Consider the following 21,649-nt stretch of genomic DNA (forward strand, 5'->3'; position numbering starts at 1 on the left):
GTTCAGGCAGTCACCGGGAAGACTTGTGAAAGTACTGATTCAGCACTGTAATGTTTAGGTAAATGCTACAACAGCTCTTTAAGAGAGAAAAGCGAGACACTTCTTATGTATGACTCACTAATCACTGTCTGTGCTGTAGAGCCTGGAGTACAAATTCCTTTTGTCATGAAAATGCTTGCTCCTTTGATCCCCACAACATCATTAAACAGTTCTAAAGAGTAAGTAAATCTTTTGGCACATTCTTTGCAAAATAAGCGTTTCAGGATTCAGACGCATGTGGGTGTGTTTGTGATGCTGAGGAGATTGATACCGATACAATTTTTAGCAGCGGGCGCAGACTGTGCGCGTTGCTTTGCTGAGGGAAAAAGGCAGAGAGGTTTTTCTACCTCCTTTTCCAAAGCAAATATGTCAAAAATTGAAAAGCGCAGGGCAGCCATGCAGGATTTCTGCACAGAGGCTGCTGGTGCAAATTAAACCTATTTTGCCTGGCTGTAGAGTGGCTGTGGATGTAGACCTTGCCTGTTGACACGTGGAATGTGCCTCCCAAAAGGTTTTGAAGACTTTTATCTTCGTTCTGCTAGTTCAGATAAAATACATAGGTGGTCTTTCTGGAGACCCTGATGCTGTTAAGGATATTACCAGCACTTTTCCACGAAAAATCAGGGCTACAGAGTGGTGGAACACACACTCTGGGTTTTCCCCTGTCTCTTTGAGGAGGACCTGGTGCAGGCTGAAGGCACATGGAGGTTATTTCCTTTATCAGAATTATGCATTATGGTCAATTTATCACTTTCTCAGCTGCTTTTATACCTGGCAATGGTGTTTTTTTCTGGTCCTGTGCACATCAGCCCAGTGCCTGGACCAGCTGCCCTGCTGATCCTTTGGAGCTCGGCATCTAGAAAACTTAAGGGGCAGGGGGGCAGATTAATTATCCATAAAAATTTCACCAAAGGTCCTCTGGTATTTATCTATTAACTTCACAAGGCTTTAGCTAAAATGGGAAGAGCTTATGAGCTTACTGAAAGAATACTGGGGATCTAAACCATTCAAAGAAGCACGACTATTTAGAAGTGTAAGAACAGCATTCTCATGCCACATAGCACTCCGTGTGAAATAAGTTTGTACCCTTCCAACACGCCATCTGGCAGCAAACAGCACATTGGTTTGCATCCCAGCCTGTGATCTTGCAAGAAAAATGAAATCATATGTAATAAAATGTGCTTTTAAAAGTCAACATTTTCATAATGGTCAGTGAAACTAATGGACTTAAGAGTGTTTTCAGTTTTCTGTCAGAAAATGTTTGGGTAAACAAGTGTCTGCTCTCAGTTGTGATGTGCATATGAGTAAAGGGATTTGTGTCACACTCTGACACGTGTTCTTGGTGTGCATCTGCACCTTGGAGTGCTCAGAACATTCAAATCTGCACTCCTGCCTGAGCCATTGCAGTGGGAGGAATCAGATTATGGGCTTTCAACTGGCACCCAAAATATGGGTGGAAGGAGTTGGATGTTTGAGAGAAAATGGAGCAATTCTGTTGATTCAGGAAATGAGAAACTGACTGGAGTGAGATGCAATCTGTGGAAGTTCACATGCCTGAGTCCCCCTAGAACTACTTCCTCTCTCTTATTTTGATGCCCTTGAATTTTAGGGAAGATGATTCATGTCTGTGTTGGGTAAGGCATCTCTCCAATTTAAAGCATCTTCCTTCCTAGCACTGTGATATTTCGAGGGAAGGCAAGTCTGGTGAAAGGAGGTAATAGCCACTTATTTAAAATTCTCAGCAAATCAGGCAAAAAGCTTTTATGTAGTTGGATAATGGACAAGTGTGTATCTTGGAAAATAAACAAGATAAAATACAGGCTGATAGATCTGTTCTTAGGTTTTATATGGGGAAATTAGTCTGGCCACTCAATAGATGATGAAATGATTAGGTAGAACCTTCTATCTAGCTGCATACATAGGGTTGTAGAGATTTGATTATGTGAAAAATAACAATGGAGGCTCAGCTTTTTAGGGATGAGGATGGGTTAAAATAATTTACAGAGGAATTACTGTAATTAAAACCACTCTAGCTGGTATTCAGTCTGTTTGTCTCCTTCCATTAAGGGTGCATCCTCAAGTTTGCATTAATATTCTCTGTGCCTCATGGTGTTCTAGGAACTCTTTCATTTGCCACTCCATGTAAATTTAAATTCCAGCCTCCCAGTCAGTGTTTTGAATCACTGGGATATTGAGTAAGTATATAATTCTTAGCTTAGACTCTGAACATCTGTTGCCATTTGTGTCCAATATGTAATTACAGCAGGGGGAGCTGGACAATCGGAGATTAAAAAGATGCTGCTTAATCTTCCACCACATGTTTCTACTTAAAAAGAATAACAGACTGGAGAAATCTCATGGCAGCTTGTGGTGTATCTTCTTCTCCCCCTGTCCTTACTCAACAGATCAGGCTTCGTTTGATCTCTGTCTGAGATTGCCACAGTCCTTCTGTTTGGATCTGGGAGTGTGTTCACTTAGACCTGGCATAGCCCAGGTTCTGGGGCATGTTCTGAAGGACTCCATTCCTGGTTTTCCTCGATTAAAATATTGTGCCTTGTGGTAGTCCTTTCTCCTCTAATAATATATTTATATAGAGTTATTTTTACCGGCCATTTGGAGAGAATGGGCACTAGGAGAGCCTGTTGAAATGGATAACACAATTCTCCCTCAAGAGTTCTGCCTGTGCCATGGAGTGTGCCGGACATCAGACCAGGAGGAGAGCCTGATGTGTTTTCTTCCTTTCTCAAGATCAAGCTGTTGATTTTCCAGTGGGAGTACTCAAAAGCTTTTACAGGAGAGTTAAAAGCAGCAGCTGTGGTGCAGTGGAGGCAAAGCATCAGGAAAAGGGCAGTAACCAGAGGTTGTAGGGTCATAAACCTGGCACAGTGTGATTTGTCTTACTGTAATGCAATGTGGCCGACATCCTTTGCAAAAGTTACTTACACAAATGTTTTTTACCTAAGAGCTGATTCCAGACAGTGACCTTTAGGAAGAGGCTGGAAGGACAAATTGAGTGCTCAAGACCAGGCTGGATGGGGCTCTGAGCAAACTGGTCTAGTGGAAGGTTCCCTGGTCGTGTCAGGGGGGTTTGAACCGGATGATCTTTAAGGGTCCTTTCAGTCCAAACCATTCCATGATTCTGTCCGGATCAAGGGATGTTGCAGAAGCAGTGGGAGAGAGAAGCAGTGACATCCTGCAGAGGAAGGAAGGAGGGAGGCTGTGGGTTTCTATCACTTCAGGACATGTGGAGACACATTAAAGGAGCCGTTCTCAGGGTGCTGCCCACGTGGACCGGCTGTGGGGCGGCTGCCCGTGTGTGTGTCCCTCCCACGGGAGCCTCGTGAGATGCTGCGGGGGTGTGTGTGATGCTGAGTAAGGAAGTTGTGCCTCTTCATTGACTGGGAGAACTTTCTGTCCTCTGCAAGTCTTTGAAAAAATGTGAGTGCAAAGTTGTAAGAGATTGACAAAACAGTTGCTGTATTTCAGTGAAAAGCATTTCACTCATTTTGTACTCAAGAGGGGAAACTGATTTTACTGCTGGTTGGAATAGCAACAGCCAGTGAGATGTGCCCAGTATAGACAGATATCCATTCTAAACTAACACAGTTTTCATATTTGTGCTGTTGGCTGGTGTGCTTTTCCAAGTACATCCTTCTAGTCTCTATTAAAACTCCAGAAGGTTGGGGTTTTTAGAGTTTTTTTTGCTTGTTTGTCGGGGGGTGTGTGTGTGTGTGTTTTGTTTGTTTGTTTGTTTTTGGGTTTTTTTAAGAGCTAATCTACTGAAAAATTCATTTCCCCTGATTTTCTTTAGGACAAAACTGAAATAATTTTTTTTTTTCCCCAAAAAGAAAATTAACTTGCATGTCACATCAAGAGAATTGTGGTTTTCTTAGAAATGGTCTTTGGAACTTGAAAGGATTTATTGAGAGATATTTATGAGACACTGAATTTCAAAGTGTCAGATGTATTAGGTTCAGCCCTTAATATAATGACATGGTAAGGTGGTCTGCCAGACTTACCCCCTTAGAGAGGGTTTTGCTCAAGCACTGTGTTCTTTCAGCTGCATAGGGACAATTAAAGAATCACTATTTACTTGTTCACTTTGAAATATAAACACAGCTATACCATAAACATCCTGAGAATTTCTTTAGATGGGAAATGAGTAACAGTGACATGGATGGAGGAGTGCACAATGTTGGGTGTTGGAAGGCAGTCACAAGTAATGCTTCCCCTTTCCAGTCTCACTGCATTTTATCCCCTCTCCTAGTGCATCTTTAATCCTGGAATAAGCAAATAAAGATAGAAGAGACCTGGGCCTGGACTCAAGGCTTGCTGGAAGCAGTTGGGAACAGTCTCTTTGGCTTTGGTGTGACCTGCAGCTGTCCCTGCCCTCCCGTGTGTGCATCCTCTCTGTGATTGAGATTTCTGTCCCTTCCCTCCTTCTCCAGGCATGGACATCATCTTTGCCTCAGCACCGAGGGCCTGCACAAACATCTCCTCGAGCTGCTTGCCCTGGATTAATCCACTTAGAGAATCCCAGAATCCCAGAATCCCTGAGGTTGGAAAAGCCCTCCCAGCCCATCCAGTCCAAGCTGTGCCCAATGCCCACCTTTTCCCCAGCCCAGAGCACCGAGTGCCACCTCCAGCCCTTCCTGGGACACCTCCAGGGATGGGCACTCCAAACCTCCCTGGGCAGCTCTTTCCAAGGCCTGAGCTCCCTTTCCATGGGGAAATTCCTGCTGAAAAAGGACCTACAAGGACTATGTGTCCAGCTTCTGGCCCTGCACAGGACCACCCCTAGAATCCCAACATGTGCCTCACTTTTCACACAAACATGTTTTAACCGGAACCTTTCACTGTATTGCTTTAATTTTATCGGAAATCTCCTGGGTCTGGAATGTGGGTCCCAGGTGACAGTGCTGGGGCTTGGGGGCTGGATGCAGCAGAAATGTACCAAGAACCTCCTGGGCACAGCAGGAGACCTGCCCTGCCCCTGTGGGTCCGTCCCTGTCCCTGTGCCCCGCTCCCTTCCCTGCCCTGGACACGCTCCAGCCCCTCCAGGGCTCTCCTGCAGGAGCCAGAACTGGGCACAGCCCTCGAGGGGCCTCTCAGTGCCCAGCACAGAGGGACAATCCCTGCCCTGCTCCTGCTGGACACACAATTCCTGATCCAGCCCAGGGGCCAGTGGCCTCCTGCCCACCTGGGCACCCCTGGGCTCGTGTCCAGCCACTGGCACCAGCACCCCCAGGGCCTTTCCCACTAAGCCACTTTCCAGCCATTCTGCCCCCAGCCTGTATCATGAAATTAGAGCAGCTTCAAGGGGCTGAAATGGAAAAATAACAGCATACAGGGAGTTCAGATATGTGTCAGACCGCTTTAGTGAGGGGCACATCAGGAAAGCTGTTCCACATAAGCTGAATTCTATGTTTCCTTCATCCAAGATAACCACCAGACCCTTTGCCATCATGAACTTGAGGCCCTGGTCCTGGCCCTGGCCAGGTGAGTTTAAGCTTGTGGAGCATTTCTTGCCTGAATCAGTTCTCTGGTTCCAGTAAGACAGTGTGTGGAGCAGCAAAATGCAGACATTGAACTTGAAGCTGACAGATTATTTACAGAAAATGTGTGGGTGTGTGGCTGTGTGTGTTTGTCTGCAGTTTTTGTGCTGCCTAAATGCCAGTGGCCATTTCACTACATTTATAAACTTTGCAGAGTGTTTAAACCAGCCACAGGAAAATATGGGGAGGTTTAAGAGTCAGCAAATTCATGACCTGCATGGTTCTGGATGTAGCTGGCATGGCTCATTCTCAGCTATTGTTAAACTTGCTTTCACAGCCAATACTGAAAAAAATAGTCTTTTATTGCACCATTACTGTTTTCTAGTTATTCACTTTTTGCCTTATTTGTTCTTTCTAGAGCCTGTTTTTCCCAAGAACCTCCAACCCACCTCAATTTCACAGAACTTTGATCGCCTCAAGAATATTTCAGAAGTTTTTGCTGTAAGCTTACATTTTTTAAGGGGTTGTATAAAGCATTTTTCCATCTTCTATGGCGTCTTCAGAAAAACATGTCAAGAGAAACATACTTAAGACAGTAGAATTTAATTATGCATTAAAGTGCATCAAAATCCATTTTACTCTGTGGACCAGAATAATGGTACAAGCATCTTCACAAAGATTTGTTGGATTTTGCCAATATATGTTTCTTAGAGTAGCCTGTGCTACTCCTTTGTTTTGGACATGCATGAAATCTTTATTTGTATGAGCTCTTAAGTCACTTTTACTCTGTCTGTATATAAACAAACGAGAGCATCTCAACAATGTGATTTCATGCATTTATCTCAAAGTTTATGATGAAAATGTGGTGACTGAAATGTACCTATGTACTTACAGAACAACAGACATTGTTGGAGCCTGATAGCATTTCTTCCCCTTACTTTAAAGACCTACTTGTTTTAGTGATTTGTGATTTTTTGCTTCAGTGGTAGTGATATATTACAGAATAATTTACTCCCAGTAATGGATATGTAGGTATTCACAATCCTTTTGATCATTCTAAGCTGAAGAAATCCTCCCAGTGGAAGATCACGAGGAAAAATCAAGTTCTAATTTTCCATTGATACATCTGCCCTCACTAGGTGGTGGCCTGAGTTCAATTTATCTAATACTGTGCAGAAAATTTGTGGCCAAAGGTAGGCTGGGACCCTGAGTTTTGTTTTTTCAATTGCCCACAACAACATTGTCTTACGGAGAGGTCTGAGGGTTGTGTAGTTGTGTCATTTCACAAACAGAGCAGGCTGTTTCAACATGAAAATGTCCTTTATTTTCATGATTAAATGGGCCCAGTTTCTTAAATGCAGAATGAGTTGTCTGCCCTTCTTTCCTCCTAAACATGCTTATGTCAAATGACTGCACATTCTTGCAGAGCGATTAGAGTGACAGCTGCAGGAAACCTTCAGCTCTGCAAGAAAATGATTGATGGTCAGTGGTGGACACTTGCATATTGTGCCCCTCTTAAAATGCATTCACTTAATCCCAGGGGCATTAATTTAATCTAAACTGTGTTTTGCAAACTTGAGCACACTGCTGAAGCTGAAGGGGGGAATTTGTTTGTGGGGAATAGTGTGTAACACAGAGTGTGTAATACTAAACTTGTCTCAGAGTAGAAAGATCCGGACATTTGCTGAGGATGAGATGTACTTCCAAAGTCCTGTTCCTTAAAATGCAGGTAAAAATAGCCAAGCTCTTCCCTCACAGACACCACTTAATTTTTTCACTTCAGTGACAGTTGTTTAGTATTTCAGGGGCTGCAGAAGCTGCAACTTGTATCTCTTTGGAGAAGAAAATTTTATCTTCTGTCTCATTAGCTTTCTTCCAAGTTCATAATTTTTTCCCTGTGCCAGGCAATGTTTGCAAAGCTTCCAGTCTCAGAAATTCCTTATCACTTTCACAGTGCTGTCGCTGTTGCAGTGTGTTTTTCCATTGACTCCACCAGGCCAATAATGGCTATTTGTCAGTGTACCCAGGAGTTATATTGACCTGTATCATGCCAAATTTCATCAGTGTGTTTGCAATTCCCAAGCTTTTTGGCACAGTAAATGCGTTACATAGTTGGCGATGGTCAGAAATTGCAGTTTTGTGGTGCTAGGAAAATAATCAGAATAAAACTGTATTTCCTATCTGCTAATGGAAAGCATGAAGTTCTTTTAATGAATCCATAGGCTGATGTTCTTATGGGGGCATTCGTCTCTCCACCCCCTCCTGCCCCAACAAAATGGATTTTCTGACATTTCTGTGACCTCTTAGAGAAAGAATTAGGTGCACAGTTACCAAGCAACAGAAAGTCAGGCAACACACTTTCGAAGCCCTCTAATTGCCCATAATGGTAAGAGCAGCATCCATGTTCACAAAAGCTTCATCTCCTTGGTACTTTCTCTGCTTCAGGAACTCATTTACCTTTTATTGCCGGGGTGGTGTTAAGAAGCTCTAACCACCAAAGGAGGAGCGGGAAGTCTGAAGGCTCGGGAGCCTTGGAGCTGCTCTGCATATAGAGGGCCATAAGGATTGTCATTTTCGCAATTCATGCCTCACATTTCACTTATCCAGAATATTTTAAGTGCTTAACTCGCAAGAGAGAAGGCACATTCATCTCTACAATATTAAAACCAAAGTGTATGCGAAAAAATAACTTACAAAGTCTTTCAAAGATTTAAATGAGAGACCAAAGAAAGGCTTTAAAGCACAATGTATTCTGACAAGTTATCCTCTAAGGATTTAAAATGACATGTTTCATGAGTCACACAATGAAGTCTCTATGGGGGGTGGGGGAGAAATACATGAATACATGTTTGAGACTTTGAAGGATTTCTTTTTTTTTTTTTCTCCTCCAGCTTGTACCCTGACTGCATGTGAGGAGTCAAACTGTCCCTTCCTTGCGTGTCATATCTGGGACACTGTGTGCAAGTCCTTCCTGAAGCTTTTCCAAGCTTTTGCATTTTATCCAATGACTGTAGCAGTCGCCATCCACTTTTCACAACCCACTTTCCTCAAGGGGGATTTAGGAGTGTTTTTCTTCAGGCACTGCATGGCTCCTCATGGAGACCATCATGAAGGGACAGTCCTAATCTTTGCCACTGGGCATTTTGACTTCCCTGTGCAGGATGGTGCTGGGACAAGTGGCAGTCACTGACTTCACTCTGCTGCTGCAGTTCCTTAGGGAAACCCTTTCAGTCCTGGGTGGGAGAGGTGGTGTGTCTGTGCTCTGGGCATCAGTGATCTGCTTTCCCTCTCTCCAGCAAGGGGTAGTTTTTGTGTTCAAAAAGGGCTTATTGGTATTTCTGTATGTACTTTCATTTATTTTCAAGCATACAGACATTGTTCATTAGAAACAAATAAAGCTCTGGAGCTTCCTTCTCGTGTCATTCGCACTGGGGTTAACTCTGGCAAAGTTAATAGACATTATATTGGCAGAAATGAACACAGGGCCACAAACTAAAGTTTTTTGTCCCAAGACCTAAAGAAAACCACACTCTAAACTTGGCACTCTGAGCAAGAAAGCACCTTGCACATGAGCTGTCCCTCCAATATTTTTTTCCTTCTGCTTCTGTCCTCCAGCAGAAATGAGGTTTAATGGAGTGGTATCATATAGTGGAGGTGAAATGGCCACACAATCTGTCACATGCTGTAGCTCCAGCCCAGCAAAGCCTGTAGGCATCTAAGAGCTTTCAGGGAGTCTCACAAAATGACACAATTCTTCAAAATGAGCCATGAATTGCCAAGAAATGTGCACACAGGGTAGGTGGGGGCTCAGAATTTTGAACTTAGAGAGAATAAAAAGAAGCTGAGGTTAAAGTATCTACATGTACACAGACATTTGAGCTGCATTTTCTATTTAGGGCCTTTTTACTTCAGTGACTCTGCAATTACCACCTTTTCCAGTGGAGTTACTTCGAAAATACTATGTAGCTTCTTGTATCTGTCTAATTAACTTGTCTCATGACTGTGAGTGGAATGTACCATAATTTCCAACGTGGAAAGAACTTCCTTGGAACCATGTTCTGACAATTCAAGAATATTTCTGCTATTTTCAGTTCTAAGGGTGGGTATTGTTTGGAGACACACAGTCTGGAGGTGTGAAAGTGAGAGTTATTGTATTTGCCCATTGCCTAAAATGAAGCTATTTTTCCTGGGTTTGGCTAACCTGTTTTTAATAGGAATTGATCATACTGTGAATTAAAATTTTCATTAGGAATTACATGTTAGAAGAGCAGTAGTAGTTCTGGCTGAATTTGGATTTTTATTGCTATAGGGTCCCTTAGAGCATATTTCTGCTGAGTCTTGCTGTTAATGTGGAAATATGAGGGGTATCCTCTTACAATTGTACTAACCCCTTAAATCTCGCCCACCTTCCTGTTATTATAAAAATTTTAAATATTAACAATGTAATTAACTACTGTTGGTAGATACATCTGGAGAAATATGCTGTGGTTCTCTCTAATTAGGCATGTTTTTGTTGGTATAAAAATACTGACCAGCAAAATAATGGTTTTCTATTGGAAATGAAGAGAAGATGAAGAATGGGATTTTCATTGCTCATTCTTCTCCCCAATCCAAAAGGGACACACATCCATACGTGTAACCATCCATATGTGTTCTCTCCAAATGCTTTGTAAAAGCTTTGTAAGCCTGAGCCACTACCTTCTCTCTTTCTCTAAACATGCTGCAAGGAGTAAGTCCAACATCCTTCTGGTTTTTTTCCTCTTAGTGGTTAGCATTATACTTCCCAGAAGAATATTAACCATCTGCCATGGATTTTATCTACTATTATTGCAACTTGGATAAAGTCCCTGAAAGATTTTTAGTGGAACTTTAATCCCCCCCAACTCACGTCCCTGAGCATTTCTACGTAGGTTACTTCAGAACAGTGTTGCAGCCATATCCTAATTGAAGGGTTCTACCTCTACACCACAACGAATTACATGGGCTGCCATCAGTCAACTGCCTTAGGGAGATGCCAGATCTCTAGGGAAAATTTCCCTTTTCTGGTGCATGTGGAGGGGAGGGGGAAAGAAGTGCATCTTTTAGAAAGAACAAGTTCCTCCATATTGAAATGTCTCACAAAGCTGGGATCTGTGTGCAAATTAGCTGGATCTGCATGCAAAAAAACCAGGGACTGAAAATGGGTTGAGGAGAATGGATCCCTTTTCCATTTCTGATATAGTAATATATGTTTACTTTCATGAAGCTAAAAAAAGTCTCCTTATGGAGAAAAGAGGATGGGGGATCCTAACTTTTAGCCCCTTCCTCCACCTTCATTCAATTATCTGCAGAGTTAAACAATTCATTTCTGTGGGGAACAGTTCACTCTGTCCTCAAAGTATTTTCAAAGAGGAGCAGGTCAGACCCTCATCTCCTTTGCAGCACAAACTCATCTGGGAAGTTTTCTATCTCTGTCTCCCACCTCAAGGACCTTTGGCCCTGATCTAGAGACCCCATTTTTTTTCTGTATTCAGGGTGGAATCTAGAGCTGTCGGTAGAGAAAAATATGAAACCATCTGTCATTCTCAAATTCCAATCGTCTTTCTATTGATGGCACTTCTGGATTCTGGACTTGCAGCCCTCAGCATCTCACCCTCTGCAGACTTCTTCTCTAGCTCTCAAAAATAGAAACTTGCTCTGGGATTTTTCCTGGAAGGCACCATGAGTTTGCAAAAATGATTGCTGCAGAGAACCTCAACTGAATAGCAACCCTTTTGAGCGTGCTCAAGAAAAAACACTCCTGTATTGCTGTGGAGTGTAACTGTAACTGTATTTTATTTATTTCATGAACACCATGCACTATTACAGGCATAGATTAGTCAGTCAAGTCAGATGTAGGCGTCTGGGGCTTTTGGCACTTGTTATGCAAATAGCAAACAGCAGTAGTAACTCACTCCTATAGGTAATGACAACATGTATCTGCTGCCTTATTTTGTGTGCTCATTCTGCTCCTCGGAGCTGTCTGCACCTTGGGGCAAGTGTCAGGGGAAGACTTACTAGCTCCAGCCATGCACACGTAATATTAAAAAGCCAGGGAGCTGTAGATGGCATCTCCCTGCTCACTGTCACACCCTCCTCCTGAATGCAGTGAGTACCATTTCACAGCGAGGAATGGCCTTGTTACCCAGCTTGGAGCGTGGCAGCAGTACAGCTGTGACTGATTGCTGCTTGTCTTCATCCGCTTGGCTCCAAAACTGTCACACTTTCACCCTCTGACGTCTGGGTCCTGCTACAGATCATCTTGTGTCTGGTTCTAGTTCTTGAGGGTGCAGATCATGAGTAGCTTCTGTGTCTGGCTTTCACAGACCCACTCCTGGAGGTGTGATCTTGGAAAGGGGGTTTGAACAGGGATTGAGAGAGGCTGAGGCAGCATGGAACTGGCTGAGGTCCTCGCAGCTGCTTCAGTCGCTGCAGTGAGGAGCTGTCCCTGCAGCTGGTCCTGGTGGACTCTGCAGAGCTGGGGCGTGTGCTCAGCACAGTGCTGGGCTCTGGGTGCCTTTGTGGAGCTGTCTGGGACATCCACCTGGAAAGGGGAGCTTTAAAGTGCACTTTGGGTTTGATCACCCCAGGTGTCACCGCTCCTGGTGGGGGCACAGGGCCGGCAGTGATGGAGGACTGGCCTTTACAAGGGAACTGACACTATTTCCTGGGAGCAGTTTTGTTTTAAAAAATGAAAGCTGTCTCTTCAGCCAGGACGAATGAAGACGGAGGGAAAGATTTTTATATTGCAGAGCAACATTCTACAAAGTCTCTGTGCCCAAATTATTTTCAGCTTTGGCAACCAAGAGGCTGGGTCATCAGAGTCAGAACAGAAATAAAATGGGAGAAAATCTCAAACTGAGGAGCCTTTCTTTTCTCTTCTGAATTTCCCCTACTCAGGCAGATGTGGTTCTGTTTAGCTTTTTCTTTTTTTTCTTTCCCCTGAAAAACTTTACATGAAAAGAGTTAAGCAGTCAGCTTTTTGGCTTTGACTTGGTTTGTCCTCATTGCCGTGGAGAAGCTTTTGTCTTCTCACCTCAGATCCTTACCAGCCATCCCTGTGTACTCCCTGCATGGGCTCAGCATCCCTGTCTGTGGACTGGATTTGCAGAGCATTTTCTGCAGACCAGGCTTCCAACCTTTCAGGAACACTCCTCACTCACAGTTTCTGTGAGGAACGAGACAACTCTTAGAAAAATTAAAATAATTTATTAAAACAGAAAAAAAATTGAAAAATTATAAAAATCAGGAAAATGTCAAAATTTGGGATCCTAGTGGCTCAAAAGGGTATTCCCAGGAACGCAGGGATTGGAGATCTTTTGGCTTTTACAGCACTGAACCTCCGGTGGAGAACTTGCAGTGCTGGGCTGACTTTTGGCTAACCCAAAAGTAAAAAAAAATTTTTTTAAAGTTGGAAGGGGAATTTTAACTGGGACACTTTTAACTAGGGGATTTTAACTGGAACTGGTGCAGATAAACTGCTTTGAACAAGTGAACACACTAATAACAGAACTTGATATTTGTACCTGGACTGATGGGTGAACATTAACACTCAAATTTGTGTAACCCAAAATTAACTAATTAAAACACTTAACATGCAAAGACCAAATTAATTAGGGAGTTCATGTATGACAGTTTCCATGCTCAGGTGGGGAGCAGAGTGCCCAGCCCTTTGAGTAGGGCAGCTTGGCCCCTTCTCACTATACTGTTTTTCCTGAGGAGAGCTGCTCCAAACCTTCATGGGTGACAGCTTTGCTGTTCCTCAGGGGTGACCTTCAATGCAGGTTTGGCTCAGGATGCACATTCTTGTGCACAAGCTCTTGGAGAGCGCAAGCTGTCACAGGGTGACCGGGTTGCAAACTCCTGGGTGCCCCAAATTAGTTGTTAACACTTCACACAGAATCTTCAGGTGCTTCAGTCAGCTGTTAGCTCCATCTCTGAGTTTTTTCTGGAATGCTTTGCCAACAGAAGGCAAGATCCTCTAAATAACCTTTTCCTTGTCTCCTGGAAGGCCCTCTAAGTAAGACAAAATGAAAGTATCGTTTTTGATGTAAACATGTTCACTTTCTGGATCTGCTTTTACAGATTGGATACATCTTATTGTGCTATTTACCCACGAATGACAATGAGGCCAAATCTGATCCTTTTCAGAGGCAACACAGGTTTGATTTTCAGGCTCACAATGACCTCTGAATGCTCAGACTTGGTGGAAGCTGGGAATATTTTGTAGGAAAAAGGTTCTGTAGCAGCTCCTTCTCCTAAAGGCAGGGGTATGGTCTATTATGGTCTGTTCATGGTCTGTTGAAGAAATGAGTGGTTTGATCCAGCTTCGGATGAGTCATTTCATTTTAACCAAGAGAGATGCAATGTTTACTCCTCCTTGTTTTCCCCACAGCAGAGAAGGTTGGTGCACTGCCCACTTTGCAGTGGGTGGGAGAATGCAGGGTGCTGTGGGAACAGGGACAGGCACTGTCTTTGTCAGCAACCTGCAAACCTGCCCACAGTCCAGTGGACACGTAATATTTTACATCAAAGGAGAACCAAGGCTGCAAAACTCTGACTAAAGGCAGCTCTTGCAACCTGCTTTCCCAGGAGTGTGTGCTTAGTCCTGTCCTGTTCAGAGAGCTCATAGATCAGAGTATGTGATTGCATAATGAAAGCTATGCATGAATAGAGAACTAGATTTATAGCTTCACACGGTTCCCTTTTGTTTGGCTTTTTAAAAAAGCGTTTGGTTGAGCAATGCAACATTTTGAATGTAGTCCTTTAAAAAAGAATCCCGGAAGATTGAAATCAAATCACATGAGACCTTAGTGAATCCTTTGTACCAGTTGTCATTAGATTCCCAGTTCAGGTCTCAACCACATAAGCCCCATGAATGTCAGGGAGCAGTGACTGCTTTTTCTTCTATCTATTATCCACAAAAAAAAGACTGGAAGACAGACATTGCTATGGGGTCATATAGTGTTTGCTAGCTACAAATGTTTGAAGGGTATTTCTTAGATTTTATTTGTGACTTTGGGGAGTTCGGTCACTTAGAGATGTCACTGATGGGGACATGAACTTCATACATTCATGCAGACAGACTGGATGAGTCATTGGTGGAGACCTGAATCTGCCACCTTGCAGCTGAAGTCATAATTTCACATCTGCAGGGAGTGAAATATTCAATTGGCAAATGATCCCATATCTAAGATGGGCAAAAGTTTACAATGGCCTGCTTCTCTCATGAAGGTTTGAAACACAGCCTTTGTCCCTTGACTGGAATCATACACAAGGAAGTAACAAGGAATTCCCCTGTTTGACTGGAATTTCTAGTCACTAGTACCCTTTTCTTCGAACAGGAGCCAATATATCTGCATGTCCTGGACACTGGCATGGCCAGTGAAGGGAGCCCACAAGAAAGGTGGAGAGAGGCTACTTATGAGGGCCTGGAGTGACAGGAAAAGGGGAATTATATAATAGAATCATGGAATCACAGAATGGTTTGTGTTGGAAGGGGTCTTAAAGATCATTCAGTTCCAACCCCCCAGCATGAATAGGGACAATTGCAATATCCCAGGTTGCTCAGAGCCTCATCCAATCTGGCCTTGAACATTTTCTGCGGTGGGGCACCCGCAGCTTCTCTGGGCAGCCTGTGCTAGGGCCTGCCCACCCTCACAGGGAACAATTTCTTACTAATATCTAATCTAACCCTACTCCGTGGGAAGCCATTCCCTGTGTCCTGTCTCTCCAGCCCTTGGGAATTGTCTCTCTCCAGCTTTCCTGCAGCTCCTTCAGGCCCTGCAAGGCCACACTGAGCTCAGCCCAAAGCTTCTCCTCTCCAGGCTGAACAATCCCAGCTCTCGCAGCCTTTCCTCCCAGCAGAGCTGCTCCATCCCTCTGCTCATCCTGGTGCCTCCTCTGGCCTCTCTCCAGCAGCTCCACGTCCTCCCTGTGCTGGGACCTCAGAGCTCAAGAGCTGATATCTACTCGCTGTGTCATACTATAAATACAATAAATATCCGACCATGCACGTGTCATTTGTTCCTGCCCCTGACAAATGGATGCTACTTTTGGTGTCTATAACAGATTCCTGGATGAGCATACACTAATAACAAGTGAATCAAGAGCAAGTAGGGGAATAGAAATTCAAGGCAATGCGAAAGAATTCCAAGCAATGCAATTCAAAGGTTGAGAATGAAACCAGTCTGTGAGGTCTGTGGGCAAATGGGGGGGTGGGTGCTGCAAAGACTCCTGGCTGACCCACTGGCACTGACACTGATTTGGGACTAGTGGCATTTGGTCCCGTGCTTTAAAGGTCTAATGACATCTCTCGCTGTCCCAGCTAATAAACATGAGAGGTGTGGACTGGCTGCGTGCTGATTGCAGTTTATGAAATAAACAGCAGGTGGGAGAGAAGCAATAGGCATCCTCCTAGACCTCCAGCTAACAATGCCACATCTGACAGTATGTAGCCTGCTAGACCCGAAATCAAACCTTTTATACCATGCTCCTTGGAAACGGGGAGGGGTGGGAAGGAGTAGAGTGGTGAGGCAGAGGAAGGCGGAAGGTGGAATAATGGGATTTGTGTATGAGATTATTTTTCTTTTTGCTCTCTTTGGTCCTTCTTTTCCCATTTCATACTCATATATTTCTCTGTTGCCTGACAGTTTTGTCATCTGTTGGCCTTTCCCAAGCAGTCTGCCTCCAGATGATATCTGCCTACCTTGGTGGCAGGCACCTCCCTGACTTTTCATCTGTCTCTTACCTCCTGCCTTTATGTTTTGTCAATCTGTTTATTTCAAATCCGTTTCTCTGGGCCCCATCTTGCTCCTGTCCTTACGCCTATCCATCTGTCTCCATTAAAATCTGAATATTGAATATCAATAAAAATAACACAGCCTGTTTGGGGAGGAGGTCATTTGCGTGATGCTTTATGACTGACTGTTGATTTGTGGTCAAACTCCACGGTCATAAAGGGGCTGTGCATCAGGCAAATGACATAAAATGCACACATCAGCAATTAAAATCAGCTGTATTATCTGGGCACCCAGCAGGGCTGCCTAGTTAAGGCCCTGCCAATGTTTTGATTATTACAACTCTGTACAAGAATTCACGCTGTTCCTCTCTCCTCACCCCCACCTCTGATACCCGACCCTTCCTCTCTTTCTGTGTGCCTCACGGCTGACCCTGCGCTTGGCTTCTCCCCTGCGCGATGGAGCTTCCTCGATCTTTCCTTCCCACCCTCCAAGTCATCGCAGTGCGATGCAAAATTCTCTCCCTCCTCCCTAAACACAGACTGCGTTTCTCCACTTCGGGATTCCTGCCAGCAGCGATGTTTTCCTACCTGCCGCGTCCATTCCAAACGCCTCGTCCCGGTGAACCCCACCTGCCTCTCGCTCTGTCCTTCCCTGTGCTCAGCCCCCCCGGCTCCTCCCTTGCAGGGCAAGGCGTTCTCATCACCTGAGCGCTGCAGGAGGGAGGATGCCAGGAACTGTGCGGAGCTGCTGGACCGCAGCAGGAACCCCGGCTCTGCCTGCCCGCAGCTGCCTGGAGCGGGGCTGCACGGAGAGGGTGTCTTTCTCCATCACCTTCACGCTCGCTGCACGCTCTCACATCCCTCCTCTCAGTGTGCCTCACCTTTCTCCCTGCTGCATCTGACTCCCTCCCACAGGCTCTTCTCCCATCCCTTTTTAGTCTCCCTGGATATTGAGCTTCGCCACGGAAATGTTCCCTGACTGTGCCACCCTCTGTTCCCTCTGTGCCGCAGAGTATTTTTGGAGCCACTGGGCCATCTACCACTTGCAGCATATATTGAAAAGACCTTGTGGTGCACAGACTCTGTGGTTATATCTGAGCACTCACCTGTCTTCACATCCCTGTATATTCCTTAATTGTAAACGCTTAGGCTGCTTTTAATGAAATTATTTCAGAGTGGAAACTCCAAGGAAGTATTTAATTTTGTGCTGTGGGTTTTTTTGGTGTCTGGCCAGTAGACACTTTAAAGTAATTCTGTGCCTCTTATTTTTCACTGTGAGGGTGGTCAAACACTGACACAGGTTGCCCAGACAAGTTATGGATGCCCCGTCCCTACAGGTATTCAAAGCCAGGCTGGATGGGGCTTTGAGTAACCCAGTCTAGTGGAAGATGTCCCTGCCCATGTCAGGGAGGCTGGAACAGGGTGATCTTTAAGGTCCCTTCCAACCCAAACTATTTTGTGATTCTATGATTTTGTGCTATAGATTTCCTTTTGGTCAAGAAGTTGCAAAAGGGGATGGAGAAAAGTACTTCCTGCACCCTCTTTGTGGTCATCTCTGGTCATGGAGTGAATCAGAGATGATATCACCTAACCACAGGCAGGAAATGCCATTTGAGACTCTCCAAAACATCAGTCAGCAGCTGGAAGATATGAGGCAGGCCCTAGAAGAGGCATCTGTGGGGACAGTGACTAAATGAACTCTCTCTTGCTGCTGAATCCTGCAGTGGGTGTCAAAACTAGGCTGTCCTGAGGACACACCCAGATTCCATGCTGCCTCCTTCCCGCCTGAAATTCTCCTGCAAGGTGCAGGAATGGGCAGGTTTAGATTTTTCAGCTCCTTTATTTCTCCATACTAATTAGTTGCCTTCTGCGTAGCCCTAGGAGACCAACTACTGGTCCAATAATTAAGGGAGCAAGGAGAAGGAAACCTTTGAGATGTTTTGACAATCTTTGGATGGATTAGGAGGAACTCCAGAAAAAAGCCACCTGCTTCCCAGAAAAACTTCTGCAGTCTTTGAGATTTGAGCCTACATAATAGTCAGTTAACTCCCACAGTCTTTGTTCCACGATGGTCATTCCCACTGGCAGACCAGGAGAAGGGAACAAACAATGCACCAGCTTATGCTGCCCACATGGTGCATAAGAAAGAGATTTTACTGGGTGTTTTGCATGAAATGCAGGTTTTTGCATGAAAGGGTACAAAATAATGTTTTTAAGTGGTAAATTCTGAACTTTCAACCCCTGATCTGTCTTGCTTAGACATATATCTTACATGATTGTAATTTTCTGGTAGAAGTTTTAGAACTATCAAAGGTAATTAAAGAGGAAAACCAAGGCAAAAAACCCCCTTTTCATTCTCCTTTTCCTACTGTCTAGCATGCAAAGAAATAAAATCACCCAGGCAGCTGCACACCCCTAACTTCGTAATTGCTGGAAATGAGTTCTATTTACCTAGATCAGTTCTCCTATTCCCAAACACTTGTGTCTATCCTGGGTTTGTTGGAAGCAGTGACAAAATTCTAACTATCTACAGTGCTGTTGGATCCAATATTCATGGGAAATACTTATGCTCTGGATGGTTAGGAAGATTTCCATTTCCCATGTGCCTTACTTCCATGTTTTGTAGATTCACAAACTTTGCTTTAATCTGTGGTGTTTGTTTTATTGCGACAGTGAGCAGTAAATTACGCCTTAAAACGAATGCTTTCAAAGCTCTGAGACCAGCCTTAGAAATGTTTCATAAAGTTCTCTGTATGTTTACTTAATGTTTGGCTTTAAAACTGCTTATATGTGCTCAGTATTGTGTGAGGTCAAGCCAGGATGCCAGGCTGCTTGCTGATTCACCATTCAGAAAACAGGGGTCTTCCTTAAATTCACAGAATCGGAGAATCACAGAATGGTTTGGTTTGGAAGGGAGATCATCTCATTCCAATGGAAGGCAGGGAACCTTCCATTAGCCCAGGTTGCTTAATGTCCCATCCAAACTGGCTTTGATTGACAGGAATTTATACCCCATCAAAACAGATTTCAGTAATTTATTTTGGTGTCTTTTTCTCCATTCCTTTATGAAACAACAGGTCAAATGAGGTGCATTTCTCTGGAAGGAAAGAAAAAGTGGTTTTCCTGTGTGTGTGATACAAACCTGAACAAACATTTGTTCATATGCTGCTTGGAAAAGTGAAGTCAGCACCCAGCCACAAGGGGAACATGTTAAATAATATTAACTGAGGTGGAAAAGCAGGGGAAAGGCCCACCTGGCCAAAAGTGTTTCCCACTCCTTTGCAAGAGTGTGACATGAGCATGGCCTCACGCTCGAGTGTGTCAGCAGGGTGAGGCAACTGGGGCTGGAAGAAATTTTCCCTCCTCCAGAGCAAACAGCTCTGCTGCTGTAGAGTGAAGTAGGAGGAAATGGAGGGGGAGGATGAGGAGAGAGCACTGTCCCAGAGGGAGGGATGCCAGGCAATAACAGGAAGAACAATTCCAGGGCTTAACTGAAGTCCAGGAAGAGGACAAGATGATGGCACAGGGGGCGTGTTGCTCTCAGCATGCAAGAGGCTGCATTCCATGAGCTGGAAGGGTACCTGCCTGAGGAGGCAGGCAAGGAAATGAACTTGGCATGGGGTGTCATCAGCATGCCAGGCACGAGGCAGGAGCCAGCAGCAGGGTGCCTCCAGGAAACTTGCCTCTCTCTGCAACCTTTAGCAGCCTCATCTCCCCTCCATGGAAGAACCTGGAGGGATGTGAGGGCTGGGCTGATGAGGTGATGGTTGTGCTGATTGGGAGCTTCAGAGGTGAGACTCTTTTCATCGGTGTGCAGGTGCCTGGTAATGCTCCTGGCTGCTGCTTGGGAAGAGGTGTTCTGCTCCCATTTTAGTTTAGAGAGGTGGCCAAACACAAAAGAAATTAAACATCAAAAATGCATGTTGGGAGGATCCGAGACAAGCTAACAAAAGCCTGGAAATTTGGGGCTACTTTCAGTTTAATGCTGTGATTTTTACCAGCCTTGGGAGAACAGGGAAAAGGGTAGTCCCAAGGTCACTTCAAATTACAGGGCTTTGTGGACCATTGCTACTGCTAACAGAAGAGTTGAGCTGGCAGGGGAGAATTGCAGAGGTACAGGCCTATAAAATGTATTATTAAAGAAAATCTGAGTGAAATGGCAACCAGAATGGAAAACAGCAAATAATACTTGCAGCATAAGAAATTCATTTCAGTTTTATGTCCTATAGCTTGGGTATAAATATAAAGCATTGCATTAAAATTCATGATAACAGATTATAGTCTTCTCCCCTATCTGCATCACTGCAGACATTGTGCTTGCAAGAGAGTTGTGCTGAACAATTTAGGTACAGGATGGATTACTCCTGTGGCACTTTGTGGTGGCTTCCTCCATTCACCAGTTCAAAAGTAGCCAACAAGCAGCAGCACCATGCCCAGTGACAGCCATCCAGACAATCCAGCCCGACATCAGGAGTCAAACTGCTGCAGGTGCTGAGTGATGCTGAGAGGAGCTGTGCTGCTGCATGGCAGTGGAGGACATGGAGGGACATGCCTGCCTCCCCCTGTCACTGCCAGCTTTTTGATCTTCTGCAATCTTAATGAATTATTTTCTACAACTGTAATGTATTCTAATTCTCTTTAAGATTGTTCCAGATGAACGGGACACGTATCTATGTGAAACAGAAGTAGCAGCAACACAGCCAGCATTTTGTCACGATTTTCCTTTTAAGACAGCTTTACTGAGCTTCTCACTCTGTTGCTACTGGAGGTTTTTGGTGTCGTGTGTGAAAGACAGAGATTGCTTTCTATTTCCCAGAATTTCCTGGAAAACATCATTAAAATTGTCAAGGTGGGATGGGGATGGATGGTGTTACCCAGTATGTGGAGGGCAGGGATGGATGTAGCTGTATTTTCTGTGGCTCCAAGTTTGAGAAGCAATTAGTGTTCCTAACGTGTAAGGATGACAGGGGTGACATGTTCAGCAGCCTCTGATGGGACATCATTTCTCAGTCAGTTGACGGCTTTGAGAAACTTGCCTGAGGTATTTATTATGTTTGAACAATATTGTAAAATATGTTTGATATCCAAACTTCATGATTACTGGCCTGAGCTCCAAGTTCATGTGATGTTTCCTGTGAAGCTAATGTGCAGCACAGAGCTATTTTGCATTAGAATACTCTTTGATTTAGCAGCGTGAGCAAAGTGCTGCTGTAGGGAATACCTGAGCTGAGGAGTTATCTGAGTTTTCTTTCTCCAAAAAAGACAACAGGGTTCTTCAAAAGACAATGAACATTTTGTAGTGAACATTTTGTGAGACACGAATGGCATTAGCATTGTGCTTTGGAGAGACAGGAAA

Source organism: Corvus brachyrhynchos, unplaced genomic scaffold (assembly GCF_000691975.1).
Source record: "Corvus brachyrhynchos isolate BGI_N302 unplaced genomic scaffold, ASM69197v1 scaffold413, whole genome shotgun sequence".
Taxonomy (NCBI): Eukaryota; Metazoa; Chordata; class Aves; order Passeriformes; family Corvidae; genus Corvus; species Corvus brachyrhynchos.